Here is a 27,509-nt window from a genome sequence, read left to right on the forward strand (position 1 = left end):
GCATTGTTAACATTTATTGTAAGTCAGGTTCCAGAATGTCAGGTGCAGACATTGATGAACTAATGCTTATGATATCACTACATATTATATTGGAAAGAGACAGACATTTATTATCTAAGTGATATGACTTATAGGGCAATAAGATCACTTTCCATAAAACTTGTTTCTACCAACAAACATTAATATACAGTAGAGTAACATTGTTCCATTTAATGAGGGGTAAGATAATTAGTCCCAAAGGGATGCAAACCCATAATGTTAATGACTGCTTCCTTGGGTTAAATGTTTACCAATGAAGAAAGCTAACACATGCTAAACATTTAAACAAAAACAGTAATAAAATCAAATGCTGTGTTGAGTATCAATCAATAAGATGACAGTAAAGGTTCATAATTCGCAAAGCCATAAAAAAAACCAGCATACTGTAATGATATGACCTATGAGTATATGGGAGCGACCAGTTCTGATCATATATGGTATGTGACACCAACTTATTTGACCTTAGAGTCCTCATTCTCTGTAGTAATAAAAGTACCAATACAGGCTAAAGAGAAAGATATTAATATTAAATTATAGGCTATTTTTTTTTATTAATATTAAATTAGAGGCTAATTAATAATGTGCTAAATGATCCATTTACATTTCTACATACATTTCTTATCTTTGGCCCTGCTGAACAGATTCCCTGAGTTTCATAAAAGGCTAAATTGTTAATTCCACAGATGCTTCTGAAAAATGTATACTAATGTAGAATCAGAATCTGCTCATGGATTACTGAGCTGCCAGACTGAAACACAGAAACATTAAACTTTAAACTTAAATTTTGGAAAAATGGTAAAAAAAAGGGGATAATGTCATGGGAAAAAAATGTTTATTTTAACATCAGTTAATAGTGCTGCTCTAGCACTGAAATTCGTTTTTCAGAGCAAACTGATTTTTTTATATTTAATTTTGAAATGGGGCAAGACATATTGTCAGTTTTACAGGTGCCCCTAGTCATGTGACTTGTGCTCTGTCACTATCAGTCACTATTTACTGCTGCACTGCAAGTTGGCGTGATATCACCCTCCCCCCCCAACAGCCCATCAGCAGAACAATGGGAATGTAACCAGATAACAGCTCCCTTGTAGATATAAGAACAGCACTCCATAATAAAAACCCAAGTCCCACTGAAACCCCATTCAGTTACATTGAGTAGGAAAAACAATAGCCTGCAGGCTGCAGAACTGGCTCTTTCTGAAAGCACATGACCAGGCAAAATGACCTGAGATGGCTGCCTGCACACCAATATTACAACTAAAAAAATACACTTTTGGATTGGGAATGAAATTTTATACAGTGGAGTGAATTATTTGCAGTGTAAACAGTGCAAGTTAGAATAAAAACTACACCATAAAATCATGACAGAATCCCTTTAAATTAATTGAAAAAAGTCTTTATTTCTGGGGACTGAAAAAAGGGTGAACAACCCTTTTAAAGATACTTGGTTCAAATATGCCCCTTGTATTTTCTATAAAGTATTTGTGCCAAATGTCATTCATTGCCTATGTCTCACCTTTACTGCTCAACTATACACTAATTCACCTATTCAGCCTATGGAACCAAAGGACTACTAACACTCCTTATATGTAGCAGTAATTCCAGGGATGCCATAGCAGCTTGTGTCAATATCCGCTATAGACTTGCTCCAATACGACCACATGTTAATGCCATTTTAGCAGAGGCGCCAAAGTGATGTTATTGAAACCTGAAAACTTTAGCTGCAGCTTTCACAAGACTTGTGAACTTGTTGAAGAAATTCCACTTTTTTGATGAAATGTGTTCAATTGCAATAGGAAATTTGGTGAGAAATGCTGCATTGTAGTTAAAACAGAAATTTGTGTCCAAGAATTGCATGTTGCACACTGCACTGCATTTGAAAATGGCTGTTTATATGTTTAGTACAGAAAGTGGGTCACGATTAGGGCTAATGCTATACAATCAGACTTGCTGGCTCCTATTACAAGGATCTGGATTGATTCCAGTTGGGCAAAGCATGTTAACTATTTGATAGATTCAGATTATATGCAGCAAAAAGCTATTTTCTGATAGTAACAGGGAAAATATTAAACTGTTTTTGGAATATTCTCTGCATCATATACATGTGGCACAGCACCCACGGGCCGAAACATCCCCCTCAAAATGGTAATGAGATCCTTTCCTGTGGCTATAGTACTTAGCTGACCATGGTTCATTAATATAGAAATACAGTAGGTCAGTATGATAAAAAAAACTTTGCAATCAATATTATTTCCATAAGTTTCTTTTTACATCTGTAACATTTCAGAAGAAGTATTTGGCACAAGTCAGCAAATTTTTCCTAGGCGCAGTGGTTTCAACCTAGCAAAGAAAACAGAATGAAGAGAAAAGGGAGGGGAAGAAAACTGGCAGATAGCAGAGAAATACAGAAAGGCTTAAAAAAAATTGATGCTAGGAGGAAAAGCGTTTTGAGTGCAGAGGGGAGTAGAGATATTGGGGAACAGACAGGAATAAAAAAGATAAATAAAAAGAAAGGGATATATACTGAGGGATAAGCAAAATGAATTGCCTGGTTAGAGAGAGGACACAGAGATCCAAGAATGGAAATGCCACACATTCTTACTTTCTTAATTAGTGTAACAGTTGAAATGTCCAGTAAGTTCAACAACAAAATCAGTAGTACAAACAGTAGTACATAATATGTTCTAATAAAATGTATTTTCATGCCAGGTTCCCACGGTTTTACCTGGTCACTGCAAGTTTTGCTTCCAACTAGCAAAACTCTTTCAAATTAAAATATTTGCTTTAGACAGGATAGTAAAAAATGGGCAATTAGTTACCAAATATCTAAGAATTTTGGAATGCTAACTGCTTAATCAACTCAAAAACCAAAACTCTGTGGAAGTAGATGCTCAAATATGACCATTTTATTAAGATGCTTTTTTTTTATTTGGGCAGCTACCTGTTCAAACTAAAAAAAAATGTAATTAACTAACGCATATGGTTCAACGCATCTGCACTAAGCTGAGGCATTTAATGAGAAAAATAAAAGCAAGAGCAAAAGTGCGCCCCTCAGCGTTAATTCAGGCAGTACTTCTGCCCAGACCTCATTGCAGTTCTATGCTGCTCGTTAATTGTGTGTCTGAATCATAGGCAGGTTATGAGACAGGTAAGGATCATCCCTCTTGAATAGTGTTACTGGTTCTTTATCAGTATGGTGCTTCCATATATAAATATGTATACTGTATTTGGAACTGTTCAGTGTGGTGTTCTATACGTGCAAATGTAAAGCTATTGTCCAGCAATTTGTCACCGGTGGGGGGGTATACGGTTTACTTAACTCCATCATCTTAGCAGATTCTCTGATGACACCCCAGACTGGCAATAGATGCTTAGTTAGACATTTAGGGGCAGATTTATCAAAGGTCGAGGTGTTTTTTATGCACTTCGACTAGGGAATAGTCCAAATTCGAATTTGAAAAAAAATTCAAAAATTTGAATATTGAAATTTATCGTGTACTGTCTGGACTTTGACCATTCGCCATCTAAAACCTACCAAATTGCTGTTTTAGCCTATGGGGGACCTCCTAGAACCTATTTGGAGTCAATTGGTGGACTTGTGGAAAAATCTTGGGAAAAACTTTGAATCTAATTCGATCGAATGTGATATTCCTTCGATTCGAATTCTGCCGAATACGGACCTATTTGATCGAAAACTGACCTGTTCAACCAAAAAAAAAAATCAGAATTTTTAAAAATGATTTCTTTTTTCTTTGTAATAATAAAATGATGACACCCCAGACTGGCAATAGATGCTTAGTTAGACATTTAGGGGCAGATTTATCAAAGGTCGAGGTGTTTTTTATGTACTTCGACTAGGGAATAGTCCAAATTCGAATTTGAAAAAAATTCAAAAATTTGAATATCGAAATTTATCGTGTACTGTCTGGACTTTGACCATTCGCCATCTAAAACCTGCCAAATTGCTGTTTTAGCCTATGGCGGACCTCCTAGAACCTATTTGGAGTCAATTGGTGGACTTGTGGAAAAATCTTGGGAAAAACTTTGAATCTAATTCGATCGAATGTGATATTCCTTCGATTCGAATTCGGCCGAATACGGACCTATTCGATCGAAAACTGACCTGTTCAACCAAAAAAAAAAAATCATAATTTTTAAAAATGATTTCTTTTTTCTTTGTAATAATAAAACAGTACCTTGTACTTGATCCAAACTAAGATATAATTAATCCTTTTGGGTTTATTTTATGTTTACATGATTTTCTAGTAGACCTAAGGTATGAAGATCCAAATTATGGAAAAATCCATTATCTGGAAAACCCCAGGTCCCGAGCATTTTGGATAACAGGTCCCATACCTGTACCAACTTTAATAACTATGAGCGCCATGAACAGCCTGTTTGAAGAACTAGTAATTTCATCTTATGCCTAAATGAACTTTATAGAGGAAAAAAGTAACCAGTTTCTATTCCTTGACAAAAACTTTTTCCTGGGGAATGGAAAATACTTTTTTTCCTGAGGAAAGGAAAATACCATGAGAGTATCCAAAACTATGATTAAAGTTCTTTTCAGGAGTGGGAAAGAAAACTACCTTTCAGCTTACAAGTCTTGGGTTAAGCTGTGAGCTGTCACAGTCTCCTGGCTGGACAATTTTATCTAGGAAAAAAAACATTCTGTTGCATTAAGTTCCATTTGCAGCGGCACTATTAGATATGGATATCCAACTTTATAAAAAGCATTTTTAAAGAGGTCAGAAGAAGCTGTTTCTACTTTATTAAACATGAAGGCACTATAAACTAAACAAAAACTAAAAACTATTAGAGGTAGGAACAGTTGCACAGGTTGTTCATTGTCCATACATTTCAGGCATGATATATATTCAGGAGTTATACTTAATGTCATGAGATCAGTGCAGTAGGACATTCTAATTATATTGTTTTTATATTATTCTAATTATATTACAACAATTATGATGATAACATATGAATATGAATCTATAGTATAAAAGTAAGATGTGAAATATTGCATTTCCTTTTAACGAGGTTTCCAATCACGCAATATATATATTAGGTCAGGGACAAGAATGGTTTTCAGCCATGTAAAAGTACAATTCCCAGCATCACCCTAAAAGTTCAGTTGGTGGACAAATGGAGCCCTGTAACACCTTTGCCCCCCCCCCCCCACTGCCACTGCTACTCGTTATTCTCTTTGAATAACAAATACTGACTATTCAAGGTTTGAAGAATAGTCACTAGTATATTCTCATTTGCATTTTTTCACGAAAAAAAGAATATTGATAAATCAGCCCATTACGGTCTGGGAAAATGGATGTACTACACCTCATGGTGGATAAAAAAATTGTAGTGAGGTGCACAGCCCATCATCAGGGTCTGCAGGCCAGCACTATTTACCTATTGCCAGGTATCTATGCTCTGAAATGGGGTGCAGATGCCTGCAGAAGGCAGTGTGCAAAGTGCAAAAAAGAGAACATTACATTTTTGTTTTCTTGCATTGTTGCTGTCCTGGATTGTGTAAGATACTCTCTATGGGGAAGACACGGTGTTCCAGAATAAATTGTAAATGACTCACGAGTAGAGAATGTTGTCCGGGTGCACCAGCACCAGACCCCCAGCTTTAGGGAGCGGTACTGCAAGGAATGTGAAGAAGAAGCAGGGCTCACTTGGTCATGAGCCCATGACTAAGTGCCCTAAGTGGGTGCGAAACGCATAGGGTGGATGGAGATGCAGATATACATTTTTAAACTTTGTATAAATAAAAATATTTTTTAACTTATTCTCTCTGGTCCTGTGGATCCGTTTGAGTGTTGTTCGGCCCTGCTTCTTCTTCACATTCCATAAGATACTCTCTACTCAAAACAGATTCCTCCTACAATTCTCTTCAATTTAGCTGGAGACTATAGGAGCACGTTTCTGATTTTGATGGTCTACTAAATCTGTAATAATTTCAATGTTGTCAATATTTTTAAATAACCCCCTTAGTGCAATTTCAACAAAGTTGAGCAATACAATTACCGGATTCAGTGCTTGTATGGGATCATTAGTCAGCCAAAACCTGCACACTGTAGGCCTTCAATCCTTCCTGCATATGTAAGATTTATTCAACAGCACACACTAGCAACTGGACCAGGTCAGAGGCTCATTAATCTATTTTGTCAATACTTCATATACACAAGTCAGTTAGATCAGTAGTTGAATGCATTTACCAGCATGCTCTATTGGCATCTGCATGATCAGAATTTAGTTCATTTGGACATGCAGGAATATGTTGCTAGTTTAGTTGGCCATTGGCTTCCGGCTTTTGTGAACTTAGCTTAAAAGGGAACTCCACCCAAACATAACTTAAGCTTTTTGAAAAGTAAACATAATGTCAAGCAACTTTGTAATATACATAAATTAAAAAATATGCAGACTTTTCATGATTTTTAATGGTTTGGAACAATTCCCTAAGTCTAGGCCCCTGCTCTCCTGCTGATCTGTCTGACTACTTTGCTGAGCTGGCTGACTACTGTTACTTTGTATCAGCAGCCACCTGTCCTTAGCATGCATCCTCCAAACCCCACAATTCCCTGCACAAGTGATTTCAATAAGGAACAGAACATCACAGTGCAATGCATTGTAGGTTATGTAGTTTCTGCATGCTGTCTGTAAACTGTGGAGAAGTTGTAACAATTTGTAACATCATTGTTTAATCCCTCCTTCATTGCCAGGATTTCAAATGATGCAGAAAGAAAAGAACTGTTAAACAGCTGAATTTCAGCATATAAAATTGCATTTGTTCATACTTTTTGAAGAAACAGGTAACTGTAATGGGTGTATTAGGGGTTTCTGTGTTATTAAGGCCTCCTTATCAAATTTTAGTTTGGAAGCCGGAGGTCCCCTTTACATGTCATTATGCACTGTATAGGTATCTACTGTAGTGAGTCTAATGCAGCAGTGCCCTTTAACATACAGTAGCTATGCGTTTAATGAGACACAGAATCCTTAATAACCAGGGACAAATTTAGATCTCGGCATGCTGTGGGAGCAGTACAAAGCATGATAATTAAGCACATTTCATTGGCACCATAAGTTGTCAAAAAGTAGGTCAACAGTAAAAGTAAGATGAAGCAATCAGGACTTATATTTGGTATGTTCCCTTTGAATGTGGTTACGCAGTTGAATTGCAGGTTATTGTCTAAATTTCCAAGTGAGAAATGGAACCCACAAAAACTTAAACACAAAGTATTTCCCATGTGTCCCTTTATTATGATCGCTTAACATCACCATTATCCTTTTCCATTAGTAATTTCATATGGATGTAAAAGGTTAAGAGAAGAACTATAGTACCTAAAAAAACACAAAAATATAAAAAGCCCCCAAAGGCAGCACAAACTTTGGGGCAGATTTCTATAAACAAATAATGTATGCAGTAAACAACTGGTGTCATTAACTATCTCTCTTTTTTCACTTTCTGTCTTGTGCCAAAAACATACTGACATTAAAATGAACTCCTCACTCCTTCCAACCAAATAAACACAGAGGCAGTGGTTTAGATTGAATGTCAGCCACCAGACAAAACTGTAATTTGTTTCTGAAAGCATAGAAAGCCTTGCAAAATAACAACTACGGTACTTATCCAAACACCATGTCTGTCCATTTACAATCACTTTCACAACAAACCCTTTCATGTGGGCATCTAAAGTGGCAAATACCAAAATCCAGAACCTTTTTCTGGTTGTACAGCAAGCCAGCCTGTCAATTGTTTGAATTTAATTATCTATGATTAATGTCATAGATAATGTATATATCTGGGTATGTGTTTACAGCCATTGCCAAATATGTACAAATATGTAAAATGCTATATACAAAGCTTAGGGGCCGATTGTTAACGTCTGAAAAGTAAATCCGAATTCAAATTCAAATTTTCTAATTGTTTTTTGATGTCAAAATTCAGATATTCAAATTTTAATTTCCCTATTTGAATGTAAATTCAAATGTGAGATTTATCATCTCGAAACAATCCTATCCTGTCTATGGTCCATTGAGCCATTTGGAGATGTTAATAGCCTTCCTGACATTCAAGTTTTTTTCGTAGAAAAACTCGATTCGTAAGATTCTAATACGATTCGAATTTTCAGGTCGGGACTATTCGAGCAACATTTAAATTTTCTCTTGAATTACCTCCCAGTCGAATTGGGAGTATATTCAAATTTATTAGTATATAGTAAAAAAAAAATTCACATAAATTCGAAATTCGACCTTTGATAAATGGGCCTCCCTATATTGGTGTTAGTATGCCTTTAAAAACGAGGCAAGCAGAGAGCAGTGCAAGGATAACAGATAAAAATGATTGTAATTATTTTATAAGGCACACATGAGAATTAAATACAGAAGGTTCAAAAGGACAGTTTTTGGTTATCATAGATTTGATAGCTGTATGATTTGGGTCCTAATAAACTAATGGATTGAATGTACATATTAAACTTATGCAGATTTTATTGTGTCTAGTGCAGTTCTACAGAAACACCCAAAGGTCATTTTGAAGCTAATGTTAATTTATAGTGTATTTTATTACATCAAACTTTCTAATATTCTGACCATGGTGGTTTCTAATTACAATCTGAAGTAATACTTTGATTCCTCAAATTAAAGAAATGAATGCTTAATAGGCATTCAAAAGGGACTATAGAGGTCATTTTAATGTTGAAAAAAGGACCAGTTGGATCTTTCATCCCATACTACAGGTATTGGACCTGTTATCCAGAATGCACAGACCTGGGGTTTTCTGGATAAGGGATCTTTCTGTAATTTGTATTTCAATACTTTAAATCAACTAGAAAATCATGTAAACTTTAAGGGGCAGATTTATCAAGGGTCGAATTTCGAAGTAGAAAAAACTTTGAAATTCGACCATCGAATAGAATCCTCCGACATTCGAATTCGAAGTCGGAGGATTTTATACATCGTACGATCGTATTCCGATCGTGGTACAATCGTACTTCAAATTGAACGATTCGAACGATTTTATCGAACGATCGTGTGATTTTTCCCAAAAAATCCTTCAACTTAAAAAAACTTAGCAAAACACAAAGGAAGTCCCCCATAGGCTAAACAGCAATTCGGCAGGTTTAAGTTGGCAAAGTATTGAAGTAGAAGTTTTTTAAAGAGACAGTACTTGGATTATCAAATGGTCGAACGATTTTTACTTTGAATCAAAGTAAATTCGAAGTCGTAGTATCCTATTCGATGGTCAAAGTATCCAAAAAATTACTTGAATTTCGAATTTTTTTACTTCGAAAATTCCCTCGAATTCACTTCGACCCTTGATAAATCTGCCCCTAAATAAACCCAAAAGGCAGGTTTTGATTCCAATAAGGATTAATTATATTTTAGTTTGGACCAAGTACAAGGAACTGTTTTATTATCACAGAGAAAAAGGAAATCATTTTTTAAAATGTTAATTATTTGCTTATAATGAAGTCTATGGGAGACAACATTTCCATAATTTGGAGCTTTCTTGATAACTGGTTTCCGGATAACAGATCCCATACCTGTATTAGCATTAAACTGGGGAACCCAGATGGGTTCCCAGTAGTTCAATCTATTTTAAGATTTATCACTATTCCTTATGACTGTCAGGAAGGTGTTACTGGACTGTCACATATAAAAGCTAATAATTGTGCCAATTAAGCAGAATGTGTTTTACTGCTATGAGTACTGGGTCGCCACCTGTTCGTTTATGAACCAAACAGTACAGTTTACGCATTATAGCCCCATGCCCGATTGATGTCACAGGTCTGCCCCCCACCCCAAACATTTTCACCCTGACTGCTTATGTCGCCGCCCTCTGCTGGGCAGATCCCTATGTGATAACCGCAGCCCATCCCGCATAAATTTAGTAGCAGCTCTGTATTCATCAGTGTTTTTTATTCACTCTGGTATGCTGTGAAATGAAATGACATCCATATAAAATACATAAAAGTAAATATTTTGTCAGCATACTCACAGAGTACTTCACTTAAATGTGAAATTAATAAATATAAAGCACCTAGAAAATAACAAGATGGAAATGTAAAAAAAGAATCTTCGGAGCTTGTACGCAGCTGTTACTGCAAAACCTAGTTAAACTGACAGGTGTCATGGGCCAGTTTATCTTACAGCAAGCCAGTCTGGTCTGCTGTTGCTAAATGTATAAGCACAATGTTGCAATATATACAGGGATTCATTTTGCTACCCGTGTACACACATCACTCATAAAATAGTGACACACAGTTTCGGACTGGCCCACCAGGATACCAGGAAAACTCCCGGTGGGCCCAGGTGTCAGTGGGCCCTCATGTTGCTAAACATTTGGCCTATTTCATGGCCATTCTCTATTTCTATGTGAACAAAGAGGCTAAATAGATGGAATAATAGGTTATAATATGTAAAGAAAAGAGACTAGAAGAATAGAGGTTGAGTGAGGAGAGGAAGAATAATAGTACTGAGGGTGGGCCCCTGGTCTACGGTTTTTGGGTGGGCCCCTGGTCTACGGTTTTTGGGTGGGGCCCCTGGTCTATGGTTTTTGGGTGGGCCCCCAGTCCCAGTCCCAGTCCGACACTAGTGACACATTTACAGCACAATTTATTTTTCAGGAAATGCTTCTGCTGAGTAGCACATCTATTGGGGGTACCTGTAAATTTTAGGACGTAAAATAGCTAGTCAGATCATAAAAAAGCTGAACTGCTTTCTCGATTCAATTTTTTTCTCTGCAAAAAACTTGAATGTCAGGAAGACTGAAAACATCCCCAAATTGCTCCCTGGACCTCTCCCATTGACTTATACAGCAATTCGGCTGGTTTTAGATGGCAAATAGTCGAATTCCAAAAGGGCCAGATTATGATAAATCTCGAAAATCTAATTTTTTAAAAACCTCAATTCGAGTTCCCTAGTCTAATTTGCCAGTTTGACCAAAAAAAAAATGTGGAAATTTTATCTGCCCCTTAGATAAATTCCACCCACATAATTTGGCACTGTTCCGATAAATGGGGACAATTAAGATATACTGTATGTCTCATTGCTAGGGCCCTCCTCTGCACCATCTCTTCGACTGACCACCATGGCACAAATGTGCCACTATTACAACGTGGAAATAGTAATTAAACTTAAAAGTTGTACTTTGTACTGGATCCCTATGAAGCTTGCAAGCTAGTTTAAATGAAGGGAAATGCACTACCTGTAGTTGATAACGAAGATGCTTATAAGGTCAGAGCCCAAGAAAATGAGGTCTGCAGTCCAATGAACAAAAGAGCATGATTCTTGAAGGGCTCATTTAATAACACAACTGCTCAGTTAATGAAGAAAATCAGCAAGCACTCAGGGAACCACTCTTTAAATAAAATTCAGCTTTTATTTCAACAGGTTAAAACCATTACATCCTGACGCGTTTCGTATCTAAACGATACGTAATCATATGAGTGCTTGCTGATTTTCTTCATTATCTGCACAAACACCCACTGCTACGGGTTCGGGGCGATGCACCCGGACCACTCGATACGTCGGGTGAGTGTTTATCCATTCTCAGGCGGCCTTCATTTATTGTGATTTACGTTGAAGCGTCGGACCTGGGGTTTCTACACCCAGGTCATAGTTGTTATAGGGTGAGAAAGTGATAAAGCTAATACTTTTTTTAGCGTTTTGAAATGTTTATAATTAACACCCTATGAAAATTAATTACATTTTCAATTATTATAGGACTGAGCAGCTTTAATTGTTTGTTAATACAACTGCTAGGTTGCAACACTTAAATAACCCATATCAACCAATCAGATCTGTTCTTCATTTTCTAACTTATAGTACAATAAATACCTGATTGCTTACAAACAATATAAATAAGCAACTATGTTAGTAAATCAACCCCAAGGGGGAATCAGCATCAAAATCAAAACTGAATATGTTGTGAGGTTTGGTAAATAAGCATACAGCCTAGGGATTCACCGAATCCAGGATTCGCTTGGGGACTCGGCCAGGATTTGGATTCGGCCAAATCCTTCTGCCCGGGCCGAACCATATGCAAATTAGGATTCCGATTCGGTATTCGGCCGAATCTCTCGCAAATGATTCAGTGGTTCGGCAGAATCCGAAATAGTGGATTCGGTGCATCCCTAATACAGCCTAAATACTACAGTCTATTTTTGCAAATTACAGTACCTCCCCCTCCCTCCCAGGATATCACAGTTTAATATTTCTACATATTTTGCCAGTATAAAATAAACTAAGAATGCAAGAAGTTACTCTAAGAAAAGTTTGCAGAAGCAGACACAGAATTTAAAAAAAAACTAAAGCTCAGCAAAGAATAGATCTAGATAATTAGTTTACACATATTATACCGTATGATTTTAGCTTCTGTGCCAGCCCATGCCCATTAAATCTCTGTGCCTCTAAAAATGGCTTCAGTTCAGTAGCTACCCATATTTTGTTTTTTCTGATTTACAGAACATGCTAACAGCTACATGTACCCTCTACTGTACATATCTAAAAAGCCTTATTAGAAAAAACTTATAAATTCAACATATTGCCAATAATCCTGCTACATATGTAAGAGCCCATATGAATCCAATTTGTATAATGTTTTTGTTGGAAAGGAAATAAAAACAGATTCCTTTCTGATGCTGAATTTGGCAATCGGGTCTTAACTCTGGACAAAAATGCCTTAATTGCTAAATAAATAATTACAGTATTTAATCTTTTTTAACCAGTTGGGTATATGAACGGTGCCTCAAAAAAGAGAATAGTCCATACAATCTCCCTGAGAGACCACTAACAGTGCAGCAACAATTGCTATGTGCCAATATCACATGTGATGGCAGTACCAGACACATTTTTGAGCATCCTCAAGGATGTTCAGGAAATAAAGCAGGGCATCAGCAACACACCCAGACACTGACACCACAAAGTGAGATATAAATAAAATATAAATTGATTCAGTCTTTAAACATCTGTTTTTTCACTTAACTTGATATCCTGTTTCAATGAACTTCCATCATAATCAGCCTAAATGGAAGAACCCCTTTGCTCTGCAGATGGCTAAGCCTTTATTCCTGAAGATTTCAGGATTCACAGTAAGTTTTAGACTGAAATTTCCCAGCACATTTAAGTACTTTTAAAAGCAATTCTTTTTAATAGCAATACTATATGGGATGTTTTGAGGTGGTTTTTGAATCGTAAAGTAGCATTAAGATGCCTGACATGGGATTAAGTGGTTTTACTAATTTGCAGCAATTTTAATCCTCTGCTATGTGAGGGTGTTTTCAGGCATTCTTTTACCTGTTGGCAACAAAACGTGCCATGTGTCATCGCCCTTGAAGGAAAACTAAACCCTAAAAATGAATATGGCTAAAATGCCATATTTTATATTCTGAACTTATTGCAGCAGCCTAAAGTTTCATCTTCTCAATAGCAGCAATGATACAGGACTTCAAACTTGTCACAGAGGGTCACCATCTTGGAAAGTGTCTGCGACACTCACATGCTCATGGGTGCTGAGCAGCTGTTTTTAGGGGTTGTCGCAAATTATCAAGCAGAAAATGAGGTTGGTCTGTAATATAAGCTGATGATACAAGGCTGATTATTAAATTCTGATGCTAATTGCACTGGTGTCTGTGCTGCCATGTAGTAAGTATCTGTATTAATTACTAATCAGCCCTATATTGTGACATTTCTATACTGTATATTTTGAGTCAGTCCCTAAGCTCAGTAAGTGACAGCAGCACAGAGCAAGTGCAGTGAATCAGCAGAAAAGAAGATGGGGAGCTACTGGGGCATCTTTGGAGACACAGATCTAAGGACTTGGGCTGGTACAGAAGCACAAAACATAATGTACAACATAATGTACAACATTTCTAGCTACTTCTTTAAGACTTTAGTTCTCCTTTAAAGGAACAGTAACTTCAAAAAATAAAAGTGTTTTAAAGTAATAAAAATATAATGCAGTGTTGCCCTGCACTGGTAAAACTGCTGTGTTTGCTTAAGAAACACTACTATTGTTTATATAAATAAGCTGCTGTGTAGCAATGGGGGCAACCATTCAAAGGAGAAAAGGCTCAGGTTACACAGCAGATAAGCTCTGTCTGTCTAATGGTGCTATCTGTTATCCATTTGTTAACCTGTGCCATATAGCCGTTTTTCAATTTCCGCCATTGCTCCACAGCAGCTTGTTTATATGAACTATAATAGTGTTTCTGAAGCAAACAGATCAGATTTACCAGTGCAGGGCAACACTACATGATATTTTCATTACTTTAAAACACTTATATTTTTTTGGTGTTACTGTTCCTTTAAACAAACTGGTTTTCTATTAAGGAATCAAAAGACGACATGCAGATATGTAACATTTAATAATAATTACAGATATGTCATAATTTTATAACGTATTAGTCTGATGTGCCACATACAAATCTCCGTGTGGTTATTTGTATATGTATTGAGTAGCTCCAGCACACATTGTTGCAACAAGTAGATGGCGGTGCTGAAGCCCTCTAGATACCTAGCATTTTATCAAATCCAGAACAGAAGAACAAGATAGGAGTGGCACACAGACAACTGCATATAAAATGCTGCTTTATTTATTTATTAGGCCACCGAGTGTATGCAAACAAATAACATTTTGGATGGAAGAGCCTCCTTTCTTGTTCTTTTGTAGTTTTTTGTGGATTTATAAATCAATAAATTAGTGGAAAACCAGTGTAATTAACTGTATTAACAGTATTGTTGACTCTCCAACAATTTAACTGACTGAAAAAATTGTATGCGAGAGATGCCATTGCATTGTAGGTTTCAATTGTATCATTTAATCACGTTTGACCACTATCCAGTGGGCTTTTCTCACAATGCATTCTTATATCTAAAATGTCAAAATGTTGTTTGCTTCAGATCTTATTTTGGGATTTATTCAAGAATGGCCTAATCTGTGAGCCTAAACCTATGGGATTCAAGACAAGAGGAGAATTTTTTGGAAAGAATTCTAGGTACAACTTCAATCCCACATTTGCCTTGTAAATCTCATAAATCAATTTCCCATTGTTTTGTCTTTGTGATTTGTATATAAAGAAGACCAGAATAAATAATGTGATTATGTGGATTAAGAATAAAGAAAAATTGTAGCCACGTTTAACTTTCCAGAGGAGAATACTTTTTTCTGCATTTACTGTGTCAGTAAGGTTAGGCAATGTTGTAATATGTGTTATTATATAAAAACGCAAGAATTGTTTTTCAAACACTGTTGTGTTAGGCTCACGTTAAATGAACATACTGTAAACAATGAACAAGGTAGGACATAACAGTTTATTTTTATGAGTACGATGCACCAATGTATTTAAAGTGATATTAACCAATTTCTTTGATAATAACATGCCAGCATCACATTCACTAGTAAATGAGTACTGCACTGTTTAGAGACAAAGTAAAGACAGATACGTTTCATCATTTAAATTGTTATATCTTCCTACACATTTATACAGATTAATTGGCTACTCTGATAAGGAAAAGAAATACAAATACGCAGTTGGTAAAGTTGGTCATACATACCAATAAATTGTACAAAGCTGTATGGTAATTGGCCCGTGTATGGTGGTCTGCCAATACCAACCAATATCCATTTACTATGGTTACTGGTCAGTTTGGAAATTAGACAGGTTTTAAAGAGATACTGGCACTAAAACTACTCTTCATAACGATAGTGAAACAAAAGATACACCATCTTTTCCACATGGACTAGTTGGAAGCAACAATCAGAAAAGAACAAAACACGACTAAATTTTTCAATTCTTGGACAGCATATATTGCATCTCTCCCACAACAAATTAGACACTTAACAGTCCATACATTTAGATATACATCATGGTACGACATGGCACTATTAACAGAACAACCATTGGCCCTGGAGTCGTCCCTACACCTTGGGACTATGCAACAAGATCGAAGACCACAAGACAACACACCCCCCAGGAATCACCAAGTCAACAGAATGTTAGCCACCTATCTACAAAGTAATTGATAGGGTTCTGGCATAGAAATCATATGAGCTGAGTTAGAATTGTTGTGATAGCACAATTGTTATAATGTTATTACACTGTTGTTATATAATGTTATTGGAATGGACATATACCATGCTGTACTGTATTACTCATTACTGCTGTAAAATTCCAAATAAAAACAAGTTATAAAAAAAAAAAACTACCCTTTAAAATATTAATGTACATTAAAGGTTACCTATAGGTCATGTTGATTGTAAATGTTACTAAACCTGATTGTTCTGCGAGTCTGACTGTCCCTTCTCAACCTATCAGTTAAGGTTTCTAAAGCTAATGGACTACTGCTGCACAAATATGGCAGGTCCCTCATAGAGGAACATGGGGGATCAGATAATTTTGCCAAAAGGCAATGTATCTATGAAACATCTAATGCTCGACAGAAAGTTCAGCTCTTATACTGCAGGAGTGCACAACACTCTCTCTCTAGGTGTAAGAGACTGCCTTTTGCCCAGGCCTCATATCATCCAGATCCTTATGAAAGTAAGAATTTCTTGAGCAGCTTTTTACCACTTCTGGGGACATAAAGAGACCTATATTTCCCCTTTCTCTATAGAATGCTTTCCATTTTGTGCACTGTAAACCCACTTTGTAACCATATTTAAATCAGCCTGCATTTAGCAGCTGGGGATAAACAGTACATACTATAACTGTATATTAATGCTCTCATTAATCACTGCTGTTTGGTTTTGCAATCTAAGTCACATGAAACACTCATTGTATATAAATTGTTCTGCAGTAATTTACGTACTCCACAGAATATCAATTGTTTCACGCTTGGTTTCTTCTTCTTGGCTGCCTGCTTTCTTACTTGGCCTTGTGCCTTCTACACTCAGAATGTACCATTTCCATTACCCTAGCCTGATATTACAGATACAACTTAGAGATTGTATCTATACCCATGAATTGAAAAGTTGAAGGCCCATGTCCTTTATACAAATAATGTATATAAAAGGGGATATCTGTCCTACCATTTAAGTATGCTGCCCTTAATGTTGACTGTGATTTCCCATATGTTCTATCTTTGAGTCTTGCCTAAATATGTTAAGCCACAGGGGTACATTATAACATAAATTTCATGTGTAGTGGTGCATGTTATCAGGTGTTTAATTTCTATAATCCAAACAATATGTGCATGTTTTCTAATGGTAGTCTAGATATCCCCTTATATAAATGTAGTTTTTAGATTTGCATGCAATTATTTTTTGTATGGGTCTCAATGTGAGATTTTATATAGTTTTTATTGGATTTTATATGTACTTATCTTTTTTCATTATTAGGAGGCATAATATATTTGAAGATATATGGACTATGGGGTTTCCCTATTCAGACATGGACTTTCACATTAGGGTGGTTACTGGGTGTGTCTCTGGATGAGCACATTTTATTCTGGATTGTATTGCAGTGTTATCTTCATAAAGACCCTTGGGTTTAAATGAAATTATTTATTAAGGATACGTTTTACATTTTATATATATATATATATATATATATATATATATATATATATATATATATATATATATATATATATATATATATATATATCCAAATAGAAGAATGAAGCAGCACACGATTCTTTGCAAAAGTGTATATTACAGATATAGCATCAATCCAGCGACGTTTCGGGCAAGCTATATGCCCTTTATCAAGCCATAATAAAAGTGAGCATTATACAAGTGATTTTTAAAAGCAACACACAGGAAATGACTTCATAATTTGCATAATGATTAGTCCACATCCATCACCATTTCATTTTAACCCTATATACGTTTTCAGTGGATTAAACGTATATAGGGTTAAAATGAAATGGTGATGGATGTGGACTAATCATTATGCAAATTATGAAGTCATTTCCTGTGTGTTGCTTTTAAAAATCACTTGTATAATGCTCACTTTTATTATGGCTTGATAAAGGGCATATAGCTTGCCCGAAACGTCGCTGGATTGATGCTATATCTGTAATATACACTTTTGCAAAGAATCGTGTGCTGCTTCATTCTTCTATTTGGATATTTCTAGTGGGGACGTGACGGGGTCCCCCATAGGAGCGTGCACCGAGATCAACGCTGATTACACTATTGTGCTGGGGCGCATTTCGATACTATATATATATATATATATATATATATATATATTCTTAAAACAGAGATTATTGATGTCATCAATTATAATTATAAAAAATAATATGCTCCTATTTATCAAGGGTTCATTTGAAAATTCGAATGCGAAATTAAAATTTTCTAGTTTTATTATTATTATTATTATTATTATTATGGTCAAAACTGTCAAATTCGACTAGGGTGTTATTTAAATTAGATTTAAGTTTTCCAAAAATTTGAATTACATTTTCGAGATTTATCATACTCTGGCCCTTTAAGAACTCAAATTCGACTATTCGCCCCTTAAAACATGTGAATTGCTGTTTAAGTCAATAGGAGACATCCAGGGGTGAATTTGGAGTTGTTTACAGCCTTCCTGACATTCTAGTTTTTTTCAGTGAAAAAAACTCAAATCGAGTTTTTAAAACTAACATGAATTCGAAATTGATAAATGTCCCTCTAGAAGTCACATTAAAGTTCCATGACGTGTATAAAAGTACTCAGCCAGTGAACTCATGCTTATATATGTATTTGGAACTAATTGGTGTCGTTCTTATATATTGCAACAGGATATTTCTATAAAGTTAGAGGCCTATTCATTAAGGTCAAATCTTAGTGGATTTAGAAGTTTTTGAAACAACGATTAAACTCTATTTTTCTAAAACTAAATGCCATAAAAGTTATTAAAAGATCCGATATAAAAAGTTTAAATGAAAAAATTTTGAACAGTGTGATAAAAAATATGAAAACTTCTGAAAATTCGAGTTTTTCTGACAAATACTAGTGGGAAAAAACCCTGAAAACTTGAAAACATCTGTAAGCCTAAAAAAGGTCCAATAGGATCAGCAAAGCTCCCACTGACCTTGCCAGTTTTTACTTGGTGAGTTTTTGTATTTTTAATTTTTCATGGTTTTTACATCACAGATCTTTAGATTTTTAGAGAAATAGAAAAGCAAATTTTTAGAGCAAAAATATGATTTGTGAAAAAAAATAGAAATCCAAATGTTAGTAAATAGGCTCCTTAATAAAGCATAGTTAATTACCTTTATATAAAACAGAGAATATTGATGTTACATTTATAACTGAATCATTCTTGTAATGATATTCCTATTGATTTTTTCTAATGTAAATAAAAGAAGGATCCATAATTATATTATTGTTATTGGCTTGTCATTGCTCTGTAGAGAATATTCTATTCGTGGCTGCTGTTTCTGTCTTGTCTATAGAAGCCACTGTTTTATTCCCATGTAAAACCCATCTTTTCTTCTCCCAAAGCTCTATAAACAAAACTGTATATAGATGTGGCCTAATGGCAAACAAATGAATAGTAATGGGAGAAAAGTGGCACAATATAGCCAAGTGACATCCCCTAAGGCCTATGGCACATATTGAGATTAGTCACCTGTGATAAATCTGGTCTGTAATTTACAGTATATCCTGCAAATGCTTTCCCACATGCAATAATGTAAATTACCAGTGGGAACATATGAATCAGTTTGTTCTTCTCTGCAAGGCAATATGGGACTAAAAAAAACCAAAGCATAACATACCTCCTAACTCTCCCATTTTTCGCAGGACCGATTTTGACAGTCTAACCCGCAGTCCCAGATTGTTACTAAAATGTCCAGACTTTCTCTTTGATCTCCTGCATTGAACAGCCAGAAAAAGATACAATGTTTCTAACTTAATTGGCTTTTGGCAGAGAGCTCAGAATATGTACCAGGTGCACTTGGATAATTTTGTAACAATTTAAGATAAGCAATGAAGCAATTGTAACAAATTAAAATAAGCAGGTCTCTTGGAGAAACTGTGACTTGCAGCTAAAAGGGCCATTCAGTTTCATAATCAAAACTGTAATACATAAAAACCACAGAAATGTGTTCAAACTTTCCTTATCTGCCACATTTTGTACAATAAACATGGTAATTAGGGGGTGTGGCCACCAAATGGGGTCAAAAAAAAATTGTCTCTCTTTCTAATTCCAAAATGTTGGGAGGTGTGGCATAATTCCTGGCCAACTAATTTCAGTGTATGCCATCACATTTATTCTGTGGCTGTACAATGATATGACATAAAGCTGTCTAACATGTCTAGCTGTCTAGCTATATCATTTGCCCTGTGTTAGAAAGAAAGGTCAAAGTGCATTTAAATGTGTATATTGTTACAACACCAGATATAGTGGAAGCCCTACCTGGGCATAGCAATTTAAAATACTGATTTTACATTTGGATGCCAAAAAAACCCAATATGTGGCTTCCTGACTTGCGTGAACCAAATGACATTGTGACATACAGTTCAACTGGACATACAGTTCAACAATGACATTATATCAGACCTTTAGCTCATGAATGCTAAATCAAATAGTGGCTCTGCTTCCAGCAGAGAACTACAAATCTCAGCATGTATCCCCAGATTCTTTTTCCAGTAACAGCTTGAAACGAAGTTATTTGAGTCATAAATTGCTGTAAAATTAAAGCAGAATAGACTTTACTCAGAAGCTTACCTTGGCCCTACCCACCTATAAATACACCTACTGCCCTGTTATATAAATTGTATTTTACTTTATGTATACAGTGACTACATACCATGTTCCTGTATAGTTACTGGGATGCTGTCAACCTCAAATTACCTGGAGTTTGCAATGTTGTCCATTGAAATATTTAATTTCCTAAAACCTTTGTCCATTTGCTTAATGTGCACCTATTTATTTTTGGATAAAACCAAGGAAACCAGCCTGCCTGCAATGTCGTACATGAATGGCGTCATAACTATTAAAAAAACTATTTAAAAACTGTAAATCACTGTACAAATAATCTGCAGTTTTTCTACTGAAATAATCATGTGTAATTCTTTCTATCCTCTGGCCATCATTCATCCTCAAGGTGTCAAAACTGGACCCCCTTGATTATGTGCCCACAAAAAGAAAATAGCAAACAGCACTAATAATAAACCATATATAAAGTGAATCCACAAGCAGGTAAATAATGGCCTGCCCTGTTAGGCCCAACTTGTCATATTCTCCTTTTCCAATTACATAATATGATTCTGGCAGTTTTCTGAAACCTCCAGATCAGGATATCAATGGGATATCTGCCATTGACTTCTACATGAAATCAGCAGGTCTGAGTTGGAGTACTTTTTTATTCAAATTTGGGGAGGCCCATTTATCAAAGTCCGAACTTGACTCATTATTTTCAGAAAAATACTCTGACCAAACCCGCATACGTTTTTTCCCCTTATTTATCAATACATTTTCCTGAAAAATTTCTGTGCAGGAAAAAAACTTGAAAAAAAACTAATTGTACGAATTTTTCGAAAACTCATATTTTCCACCAACAATCAACAATCAACGTTTCGGGGGGACACAGCCTCCCTTCTTCAGATCGAAGAAGGGAGGCTGTGTCCCCCCGAAACGTTGATTGTTGATTGTTGGTGGCATTAATAAAAGGGGCACAATCCCCGACTGCAATATTGGTGTGTGCGGACCGTTTTTCAAAATTGTCCAAATTGTTGCCAGTCAAACTATTTCCAAATGGCTCACCAGGTAAACATTACAAGCAAAAATGTTTCATTAAAAATATGGCACCAGTCAATGTTTTGGGAACAATGAAGCATAGAATAATAAGAAAATTTGTTTTGTTTTAATACTTGGAATCAGTGTGAAGAGGTCACTCCAAGGACCCATTGCCTTTGAAGGGCAATGCACTTAACTGAATTGGTATAAGTACTTCTACTGAAAATTGCGACTGCTATACAATTCAGCAGAAGTGGTAGTCATTCCTGAGAAATACCTGTCAGAAAGGACTAGGCTCTGTGATAGGCAGAAGTGCAGAACGTATATCACTGACACAGGGCTGGAACTAGGAGTAGGCAAAAGCAGGCCCGTATTTGTGGAGAGGCCACCAAGGCCCGGGCCCAGGATAGACAGACAGACAGACAGACAGACAGATGATAGATAGATGATAGATAGATAGATGATGATGATGATAGATAGATAGATAGATAGATAGATAGATAGATAGATAGATAGATAGATAGATAGATAGATAGATAGATAGATGATAGATAGATGATGATAGATAGATAGATAGATAGATAGATAGATAGATAGATAGATAGATAGATAGATAGATAGATAGATAGATAGATAGATAGATAGATGATAGATAGATAGATGATAGATAGATAGATGATAGATAGATAGATGATAGATAGATAGATAGATAGATAGATAGATAGATAGATAGATAGATAGATAGATAGATAGATGATAGATAGATGATAGATAGATAGATAGATAGATAGATAGATAGATAGATAGATGGATGGATAGATAAATGATAGATAGATGATAGATAGATAGATAGATAGATAGATAGATAGATAGATAGATAGATAGATAGATAGATGATGGATAGATGGATACATAGATAGATAGATAGATGATGGATAGATAGATAGATGATAGATGATAGATAGATAGATAGATAGATAGATAGATAGATAGATGATAGATAGATAGATAGATAGATAGATGATAGATAGATGATAGATAGATAGATAGATAGATAGATAGATAGATAGATAGATAGATAGATAGATGGTAGAGAGAGAGTGATGATAGATAATAGGGACTTGTATCCAGGATACCCCCAACAAGCAAATGGATAAAGCCTGACATGTGACTGGCAGAATATTGCTCAGGTAAGCCTGGTAGGTCCCAAAATCACCACAAACACTTTTTTTCAGATACCCACTCCCAAATTGGGCTTAGGCGAACCCGGAAATGAATAAATGTATATAGCCTATGCTCCAGCTGCTGACAGGCAATAAGCAAAGTTGCAGAAACATTGTCGGCTCTCCCCTATGCCCGCTGTGTGGACCAGGCTGGTCAGCATATCTCTGGCTGCCGGTTGCTATGAAATGAGCACAATGTGACGTCGCTAATCAGTCAGAGTACACTGTACGTAACTTGTCCCAGTATCCGCTTTTCGCTCGTTACTCACCGTCAGCTCTCCAACCTATAGAGTTAGACGTAACGTAGTGCAACAGCTGCCGCGTCGTCCTTCCCAAACCCCAGCGTCCGTGAGACTGTTCCGCGCACTCTACGATTCTCGTCACTCGCTACAACGTTGGATTTGGCACGGATTATGAAGTGCCTCCCTGCAGCCCCTGCTATGCCAGTCACTCCCAGCGTTATCCCTGCTTGTGTTCAGTCAGGATAATGAAGCTACTTTCTATTTCCAGTCTGCCAGGATAGATCCCAATTAGCACCACACCCTCCATATACAGTACCCCGGCCTGTAGCACCTCCTCTCAGCCTGAGACACCTGCACTGTCACATTGCCATCTCCAAACGCTCTCTCAGCAATTAAACATTGCAAGCAGTGTGACAGGAAAATACACTTTTTCTAAAACTAATTTGCGAGTTCTGGTGCATATTTCTTTTATATTTTAAATGTTCTGCTACTTTAAACCCTACACTCTCACCGTGAGTGCAGTCACTGTTCCACATAGTGATGAAAACATTGCCTACAGTGTTTAAACTCTACGGGGAGACTAAGTCGCCCGGCGACAATTTGCCTCTTCTTCGAGTGACTAATCTCCCTGAACTTCAGGCTACTTCAGAAAACGAAGCGCTCATAGTGTCAGGGGCAGCAACGTAACTAGAGGGGGGGGGGCGGGGGACACTCAGCCGGGCCCCCGCCCCCTCCATACGCCCGGAACCGGCCGGAATAAGTGGCATGCGAGCTGTCGGGGGGCCCTGAGCGGGTGCAGGCCCTGGTCCAATCGCACCCCCTGCTCCCCCGGTAGTTACGCCACTGGCCAGGGGAGGGAGTTCGGGGAGATTAGTCACCCGAAGAAGAGATGTTTTGTCGCCGGTCAACTAAATCTCCCCAAATCGTCTCTGCCCTTAATCATACCTATAGGATGGTTAGGGTAGTGGCAGACGGGGAGACTAGTCGCCCAGCGATAAATCTTCTCTACTTCGGACGACTAATGTCCCCAAATGCCTTCCAACTGGCAAGAATACGAATCGCTTCTGATTTCCGAAGTTTCCTCATGAAGCAACTTTGGGATGCTTCAGAAATGTATGCCATCCCGCCGGCGATTCGTATTCTTGCCGGTGGGAAGGCATTTGGGGAGATTAGTCGCCCGAAGTAAGGGACTACTTCAGGCGACCCCGTCTGCCACCACCCTTAGAGGTGTATTTATCAGATGTTGAATTTTTTTAATCCCATAGGAATCAATAAAAAGTGGCAGAATTTAAAGTGGACCTGTCACCCCCCACATAAAAAGCTGTTGAATGAAAGTCCTTTTCAAGTTAAACATGAATTCCAAATTCTTTTTTTTTATTAAAGCATTCATAGCTGTTGCAAACATTTTTAAAAATCGCAGCTGTCAATCAAATATTGTCTGCCCCTCCTCTATGCCTTAGGCATACAGGCGCGGCAGGCAATTACTTTCACTTTCCATTCAGCACTTCCTAGATGTCACTGCCCACCTCACTTTCCCCCATTTCTCTTAACCATTTAATTGTGGAGCCAAGGCATGGGGATGGACATCAGGTGCCCATTCTGGTGCACAAACAAGATTCTGAGATGATGCAAGGCTTGTCTTAATAACAGTGTCCACAAAATGGCCCCTGCCTGCTTGCTATAATTATGAGTTCCCAGACCAAAGGAAACAAGATTCAAAAATTTATACAGTATAATTGAAGTTCATTTTGCTTGACTAACTTGATAAAATAGCATTTGGAATATTTTTTTTTGGGTGACGGGTCCCCTTTAATTGTGGGTAGTTCTAATTTCACACTTTAATAAATCTCCCCTAATGTTTCACTCAGTGCAAAATATATGAGTATGATGAAGTATGCATGAGATCCATGAGCTCTCGTGAAGGGGCTAAACAATAAAAAATAATGTTCAGAACAAACATACACACACTCACAGGCTTGTAACTATACAAATGGTTTTGCCATTAAAGATGTCCACACCTGGGCCAACCATACACGTAAATTCACCAACTGGGCCGCGAGCCAAACAGATAACATATGAGGCAAAAACCAATGCAGAGGGCAATCCAAAATATATTAATTTAACTATAGGTGCAAGAATAAAGGCTCTTAATTAATAGAGAGTTGGATCATAAAGCAACTACACATGAACCAAAAATCTTACAAAATATGTGTGTTTGGCCAGTAAAAAAATTAAAAAAAAAAATATATATATATACTTCACTTGTGATGCAATTTTAGTGGAGTAAATAAATTGACTCACAAACCTACTGTACCTACTTGATGTAATAATGCAAGACCCAAATACCCAGACAGTCTGATCAACTCACCCCCTATCCACACAATCTCAAGAAACAAGTTATATCTTTGCACAGGAATTAATGTTTTCTAGGATCATATTTCAGGGCAATGACTTAAACATGCATTTATTTCATGTACACACAGCTTTTACACAACAGGAGGATTAACAGACAAGTAAAACTGGGGTCATGCAATAACGCTGAAAGGAGAAAACACAATACATAAAATAGAAATAACAACATAATTCTGCAGACATTCAGGTGCAATATAGACTGGTAGAACCAGCTTAAAGGCACCTGAATAACTGTCCTCATAAAACCCCACTGACCTTATGCCTGCAAGTAATACCTATTATATGCATGGATTGTGTTAATGTGCATTATATCTATTTTTTAAAATTTTTTGCAAACCAAGCGCTGGTAGTCATCACAGTTACTGCTATGACAATCATATGCCTTGTCTGTTTACACTGGAATTTCTGCCATAAAATATTATAATCATCCCTTGGTCCTGATATACTGGTTCAATTTTTTAATAGGCCTTTCCTGGATATATGCATTATATATTGAACAAAGTACCTCTTATTGTAAAGTATAAGGATATTATAAGTCACATAGGAGGTCCATGACAATATAAAAGCACGAGGCCGAAGGCCATGGAACTCGGAGGTTACTTCTAGCATCCTCATATTTTCCAAAAAGGGGTACTTTATATATAATACACAAGTGAGTCATGTGACAAAAATGACATCAAGCTCTAAGAGCCATTTATAAGGATATCATTTACAGGATACTTGTGGCTTTTGTCTATAATATTGTGTTGAATACCTCGATAATATAGATCTGTATATGAACTTTGAGCAGGTAGGAGAACTGTAGACAAGATAAGCGCCTGCTAAACTTCTTCAAGCTATAAAGGGTACAAAACCCCAAATGATAAAGTTAGTCTCTGTTGTGAGTGTCTCTTGCAAGTGTCCATAAATAGACTTTGTTCTCTCTTGCAGGGCACCTGAACTGCAGTTGAAGGGTGAAGATTCTAGCCAGAGGGAGGGGCTGGATTTGGGCCTTGAGGTTATATATTTTTTGTACATCCCAGAATTTGGGCTTTACCTATCACACCCAGCGTAGGAAATGCAATGTTATACCTAATGGGAAGCAAACCCCCAAAACAAATGATCAAAAGCACGTTCGCACCACTTCACTTTAAAAGTGCAAGAACATTTCCTATAGGTGACAAAACCAGCAACTTCCAAATTAACATACAGGTATGGGATCCGGAAACCCGCTATTCAGAAAGTTCCAATTTATGGAAGGCCATCTCCCATAGACTCCAGTTTATCAAAATCAAGATTTTTAAAAAATTACTGTAATAATAAAACAGTACGTTGTACTTGATCCCAAGATATAATTAATCCTTTTTGGAAGCAAAACCAGTTGGATGAAGTATGAGGTATTGCTTTATTGTAATAGAGAAAAAGCAAATAAAAATAACAAATGGATAAAATGGAGTCTATCGGGACGGCCATTCTTTAATTCAGAGCTTTCTGGATAACAGTTTTTTTCTGGGTCCACTGCGTTTTCTAAATGTGCAACAATGCTTACTATATCATGACTATAATATATGATATATATGACAATTTAATATGACTACATAATGGCCTTCAGTGTAAATGTTTTGCAATCGAAGTGTATATTAGAAAACTTTTACAGGTATGGGGCCTGTTATACAGAATGTTTAGGAATTGGGGTTTTCCGGATAAGGGAGCTTTACGTAATTTGGATTTACATACCTTAAATCTACTAAAAAACAATTCAAAATTAAATATACCCAAAAGGATTGTTTTGCCTGCAATAAGGATTCATTATATTAGTTGGAATCAGGTTCAAGGTACCATTTTATTAATACAGAGAAAAGGGAAATTAAAATTTAAATTATTTGATTAAATTGGAGTTTATGGGAGACTGCCTACCCTTACAGAAAAATTAT

At 36.5% G+C, this 27,509-nt stretch overlaps 1 protein-coding gene across 2 annotated transcripts in view; it reads right to left on the reverse strand.

The window, feature by feature from the left end:
* Window positions 1–27,509, reverse strand: part of thrb.S (thyroid hormone receptor, beta S homeolog) — a 220,983-nt gene that overhangs the window by 156,021 nt on the left and 37,453 nt on the right. Inside the window, exon 1 of one of the 2 annotated variants that reach the window (XM_018268611.2) lies at window positions 23,212–23,690. The exons of the other annotated variant lie outside the window; for it this stretch is intronic. The gene's annotated coding sequence lies outside the window, so the exon portion shown is untranslated. Of the gene's footprint in view, window positions 1–23,211; window positions 23,691–27,509 lie in introns of those variants that run through there. 2 annotated transcript variants of the gene reach the window in all.

This window comes from Xenopus laevis, chromosome 6S, assembly GCF_017654675.1.
Source record: "Xenopus laevis strain J_2021 chromosome 6S, Xenopus_laevis_v10.1, whole genome shotgun sequence".
Taxonomy (NCBI): Eukaryota; Metazoa; Chordata; class Amphibia; order Anura; family Pipidae; genus Xenopus; species Xenopus laevis.